Here is a 6657-nt window from a genome sequence, read left to right as displayed (position 1 = left end):
ACAGGGACACCTGGGTGGCTCAGATGGTTAAGCATCTGCCTTCAGCTCAGGTCATGATCCCAGGGTCCTGGGATGGAGCCCCACATCGGGCTCTGTGCTCAGCAGGGAGCCTGCTTCTCCCTTTCCCTCTGCCTGTCTGTCTGCCTACTTGTGATCTCTCTCTCTCTGTGTCAAATAAATAGATAAAATCTTAAAAAAAAAAAAGACTTAGATGTGAACAAAAGTTGTCACATTCCAGTAACCTTAAGGAATTGTACTCTGCATCCTGACAGAGATCCCCAAAGTGGATAGACTTCAGAGAAGAAAAGCTTTAGTTCACTGAGAGAAACCAGACTGTTGTCACAGAAAATCTGATGCCATCCACTCCCCAGATCCCACACAGACTTAAACAATGGTACAAGCAGTGGTGACCACAATGCACTGAAGATTAAGAGTCCCTCTCTTTTTTACTGGACAACACATAGGCTTCCTGGATCCTCCTGCAATTGCAGTGAGGGAAGAGGAGCCCCAAGATGACTGAGACTGAGTTTCCTAACCAGCTGGCATACCAGAATTTCAGAATCAGATTTATTTTTACTTAAAAATGTGAAATTATTTGCACATTTAAGTTTGTAGACAAAAAGTTATGCCCACAGCAACAAAGAGAAAGGCACAGTGTATAAGAAACAGTAGATCTAACCAGAAGAGCCAGGAAGGGAAGTCCTTGGATGGCCACTGTGAATAGCAATGGGTCCAGTACAGGGCAGCAGAAGGAGGGTTCTGAGAAAACCAGATTAAAGCTGAATGCCATGTAAGAGGCACACTAATTGGAAGGGTTGAAAAATAAGAGCATAACAGAAGCAGGATATACAAGAAAAAGCAATTAGCAATACCAGGGGAAAAAGCTGAATGACAAAGTAGAGTCCAATTAGGAAGCAAATTAAAATGTAACTTGAGTTAAAATAACTTATAGAATCCATCTGACCTTATTGAAAGGAGCAATCTTCTCTAAATAAATCAAAATTGAGACATGGGACCTATACATAATCTTAGCCCATCTTTTGGCCCAAAAGATTCATGATCATGTAAGTTTGTTGACTAGAATTAGCCTCTGTACAAAACATGGACACTTGATCATGACTGTAGTATACAATGTGAATGCCAACAACCTTGACAAGGTAAAATTAAAAATGTGACTGACAGGGGCACCTGGGTGGGTCAGTCGGTTGAGTGTCCAACTCTTGGTTTCAGCTCAAATCATGATCTCAGTGTTGTGAGATCAAGCCCCATGACGGGCTCTTGTGCTCAGCAGGGAGTCTGCTTGAGAATCTCTCCCTCTCCTTCTGCGCCTCCCTCCATCCGTGCTCTTTCTCTCTCAAATAAATAAATAAATAAATAAATAAATCTTTTTTAAAAAACTAACCAATAAATTAATAACTGAAAGTAATAATCATCATTCAATCTTCAAAATTTGAAGAAAAAGTGAAAATAGAAGGAAAGTAAAAAAGAATTAGGGGAGCAAGGAGTACTAGATTATAATGTTCAAAAATAGAGATATTTAGAGCCATGGAAAACATCACCAGAAAAGGAGAAAGAAAGAAGAAAGAAAGAAAGGAAGGAAGGAAGGAAGGAAGGAAGGAAGGAAGGAAGGAAGGAAGGAAGGAAGGAAGAAAGAAAGAAAGAAAGAAAGAAAGAAAGAAAGAAAGAAAGAAAGAAAGGATACAGCTAAAACAATTTACCTGTGCATAGTAGGGTTAGGGTAGGAGAGGATGATGTGAGAGACTATTGCTTTTCACCATGAACTCTTTTATACTATTTGAATTATCATCTTGCGCATACTTTGACGATAGACCTTTATGATTGCAGAGTTTGCATTCTTTCTGCTATTCCATATTACCCAAATTGGCAAGAGTATATAAGTTAGTTCAAGAGATTAGAGTATTATAATGGCAAAAGCTAACTAACCTCTCTGAGTGCATTAGAGCACAGGAATAAGAATGAGGAATCAGTTATACAGTGACCAGAAAGCATGTCTAACTCAGATATTGTCAATCTCTGAGGAAGCCAAACTCTGAAGTTATGACTCAGGTGCAAGAGAATGTTCAAGCCAATGGTCGTAGCTGAAATCAGACAAGTATGAGCACTGAGAGTCTTGATAATACATGCTTTTAGGTTTGGAGAACAGTTAGGGGAGAGGGTTAGAAAGGATAAGATTGAGAGTCAATTAAGAAATTTTTAGCTCAGGGCCCAAAATTCAGCAGAAACCCGGAGTCGTGGGCATTAAAAACTGAGGCAGAAACCTAATCATATTTAATGGATCCAAAAAATGGGTGTATTTGCGGACAGTATGAGGATAGGGTAGAGAATTTCAAAATTCATATACAATGCATGTACCTCGCACAGTATATATCAGGTCTATCAACAGCAAAATTAATTTCAAGCCTACAAATTAGAGGAGTTGATGTCTTTTGTGATTTCTCAGGTTAACTCAAAAACTAAGCAAGACTGTGTGTAGGAGGTTGACATTGGTGGATGCAGCTGGAAAGCCTGGAGAAGAAAGTGACTGACAAGTATGGATGATGTGTAGACTGATTCCTAACAAGGTGGCCATACAGGTTGTCTTTGATTCATTATCCAAATATTTTGTTGGACCTTTAGTGTGTCCCCCTACCACACCCACACACTTCTGACATAGTATGTCAAAACTTAGAGTTTATAATCCCTAAGGACAAAATTCTAGCTTTTCTTTATCCCATCCTCAATGAGGGGATCATAATAAAATTATGCAAATTATTTTAAGGAACTTTGAAAACTAGCATTGACCATACCAGTGTAAGTTAAATACTGTATGAGTAGTCACCATCATTATTATTACCACGCAGGAAAATAGTTTCTCTTGCACAAATGTTCTTAATTTGAAATCATGCAAATGAGACCAAAAAGCCCTTAATGATAGTAGTAAAGGCAGGATCACTCAAGTTATTGGAAGCAAAAAGCCAGGCAAGAGTAATGTTTGAAATTCATGAATTGAAGTAATGCTATAAAATTTCAAATTAGCAGGTCAATGGCATACTCAAGCCATTGGTCAGCTCTCTATGTCTTCTAGAAAGAAGGAATACACTCCCCACAGATTGGAAAAGAGGTACATATGTACCTCATTGAAAGTAGAGGACAACAGGTGTCCACTACTAACTAATGAGCTTCATTTTAATGATTGTCACTAAAGCAAGCACAAGATATTTTGAAATTAGCTTCTAAAGAGCATTCATCATGATTTAGAAAATGTAAACGAAGGCATCTTAGTATTCGGTTTTGATGAAGATAGCCATTGTAAACACGGGAGTCAAACAGATTTGGCTTGTTTTACAGACTTCGGTTATGACAGCTCAAAAACCATGTGCTTTTCACATTAATGAAGAAGATGAGCTATATCCACAGTTTCCAAAGCTGGAAATACCTCAGGGATTTCTCAAACAATTAAGTATTTTATAAAAACAAAATAATGATTTCGGCTGTTTGAGAAAGGTTTTGAATACTTCATTTAAACATTGGTCAAAAAAAAGCTAATACAAGTAACCCAAGCAATACACCTGGGGGAATATGAGTGCCGGCTATACTAACTGTAACCTCGGAGCATTATTTAAAACATACATCTAAAGCATCAATAGTTAATACTTGTTGATATGCCGGGCACTCATCTAAGCACTGAACAGAAATTAACTTGCTTACTCTCCATACAATCAAGTAAGTATTATTATTTCCCCCTTTACAAATAACATATCTAAGTCTTTGAAAAGTTAAAAACTTGCCTGAGCTCCTGCATAGGGTATTCTAGAACTGGAATTCAGATCTAGGTAATATGGCACTCCAGCCCATACGGTTAACCACTAGGTTATAGTCCTCTGAGAAAAGAAAAACATTTTATCGGATAAAAAGCCACTAACAGAATAAATACTAGCTGACATAATTTTTTTAAAAAGAAATAAAAACATGTTTAGTATGAAGAGCAGACTGGAATACACTGGGGAAAAAAAAGAGTCCATGCAAGAGGCAGAGAAAGGAAAGACGTACACCAACAACAATGGTGAGGAAGCCAACATAGGCAAACAGGATGGAAAACACAGCAACAATCCAATGACTCAACAGGAACCCACAGCTTCCTCTTTGGTTCAGCAAGTAAAGAGCCCTAACCTGGGACAATATGTTTCTCAGAGGTCAGACAGGCCAGAACAAACCAGAAATGGTTATGAGTGAATATGTCCAGACCAACATTAAAGCTCTGCTTTTCTTCCCACAAACGCTGTGGACACAATCTCGAGGCCAGACTGTAGTCAAAGACATTAACCAAAGAACTTTCTTCAAGTTGTGTAGACAGCATCCATACTTCCAGGCTACTGACTGGGTCTATGTACAGAAGATGAAATCCACAAGAAACAGAGATTAGACACTTACTCTTATATTTCTTTTATAGTCAAGGGCATACTTAATTTTCATTTTAAGGTTATAGCTGCTCCCCCAAACCACCATATATTTAGACTGCATCCCAATCCTTCCCAGATTGTCATCTTCCTACTTTTTATTGTCTGTATACCCTGTTTATTATTTATGTTAAGTTTTTTCATTTGCCAATAATAGAAGCCTACTAAAAACTGCTAAAGAAAAAATAAATGTATAAGATGGCTGCTCATGCATTTCACAGAATCCAAGAAGGAGATGAACAACCAGGCTTCCATAAGTGTGAACCAAGGTAGCTTGGGAAATCACAGACACAAACGTATTTGGATCTTAAACCTAGGGCCCTGCCATCACAAGGTTTGATTCTTAAAACCAGTCCCTATGTCTCTCAGCTCAAATTCAGAATCCCTGAGAGAGAAAATTGGATTTTATAGCCTAGACCAAGTATAGCCAAAGGAAGAGAGAGTCAGGTAATCACAAATGTGATTACTAAGGTCTCTGTGGACAAAGCCCAAAAGAAACGAGGAGGATAGCCCTGAACTTCCTATTTCATTCCAGTGTTTCCCCTTATGCAAATATCTTCTTAGAAAATACGCACAACTGACAATTAGCTCATTTATTTGGCTGTAGGATACATTGGTCAGATTTTTGAGATGACATAAAGTGGAGGGGAAACATTAATCTTTCTGTGACCAGAGTCAGGTATCAAAATCCCAAACGGTTAGATAGGTAGGCCAAAAGTCACAAGAAGCAACTGAACATGAATGAATATTAAAAATCTGTATTTGTGTCCAGAGATGTTTTGGTAAGTGGTGCTTTGGGAAAACATCCTCAGCACACCGGAGACTCTGCCACCACGTCTGTCCACAATTGGGTTGACTTCATCTCTGCTTCACAAGTGCCATGGAGATAAAGATGATAAAATACGTAAAATCATCAAGCAGGAAATTATATAAAAAGTATAAGGCAGAAAATTATTTGCATTATTCAATAAACACATATGTTATATTTACATATTCAGAATCTATTCTTTCCTGTAAAAGACAAGACTAACTAGATAACTGGAAAGGCGCACCTTAACCTCTTGCGTACCCGTGTTATTAGCCAACTGGCCAAGGGACAACATAAAATCTTTTAGGGAGTAATTAAACACTGGACCACACATCTCCTTAATTTACAGCAATTTTATCTTAGAATGTTATTGCAGAGTGGTCCAATTTTAACTTTATAATTAACTTCAATTTAGAAAAAACCTCTACATTACAACTACAAACAACAAATTGTGTGAAAACAAAAAAAAAAATCTTAACAAAACACATTTCCTACGTGTACTCACCGTGGCGTTATGTTATAGGTACCTCCAAAGCTTCAGACTGGATCACTTTGCACCAAAGACAATTAAAATGTTTAGATAATTAAGGATTCTTGGTTTAATCAAGTTATGTCTTTCTCCTTATAAATTTTGTTTTATAATTGATAACAAAGAACAAAATCAGTGATTTGCACCCTAAATAGTCCCTTTTAAACCTCATAGGTACCAACTAAATTACAGAAATACTTCAATTTTAGAAAGCAAAAAACCAAAATTGGATTTTAAAAAAATTGCTTCATTCATGGAAAGCCAATAAAACGGGGATTATTTCGGGGAACACTAAACATTTCTCTACAAAATTCAAAAGCGCAGGTTTGGGGAAATATTATTTCATTTACTTAGCAAAAAGTTTTAAGTCCCAGCTATAAGACAGGCACTGAGGATACATAGTCACGGCCATCAAAGGTCATCTGTTCAACATAAAAATTATTCCACTTGGAATCACTGCATTTCATAATCTCTGACCAGGAGCAGGGCCAGGCTTTTTTATCCATTTTGAATTTATTTCTGTGTATGGTGTAAGAAAGTGGTCCAGTTTCATTCTTCTGCATGTGGCTGTCCAGTTTTCCCAACACCGTTTGTTGAAGAGACTGCCTTTTTTCCATTGGAGATTCTTTCCTGCTTTGTTGAAGATCAGTTGACCATATTGTTGAAGGTCAATTTCTGGGTTCTCTGTTTCGTGCCAGCACTATTATCTTGATGATTACAGCTTTGTAATACATCTTGAAGTCTAGAATTGTGATGCTTCCAACTTTTGTTTCCTTTTTCAACATTACTTTGGCTATTCATGGTCTTTTCTGGTTCCGTACAAATTTTAGAATTGTTTGCTTCAGCTCTGTGAAAAATGCTGG

This window comes from Neomonachus schauinslandi, chromosome 5 (genome assembly GCF_002201575.2).
Source record: "Neomonachus schauinslandi chromosome 5, ASM220157v2, whole genome shotgun sequence".
In the NCBI taxonomy this organism is placed as follows: Eukaryota; Metazoa; Chordata; class Mammalia; order Carnivora; family Phocidae; genus Neomonachus; species Neomonachus schauinslandi.
This window is presented reverse-complemented; position numbering follows the sequence as displayed.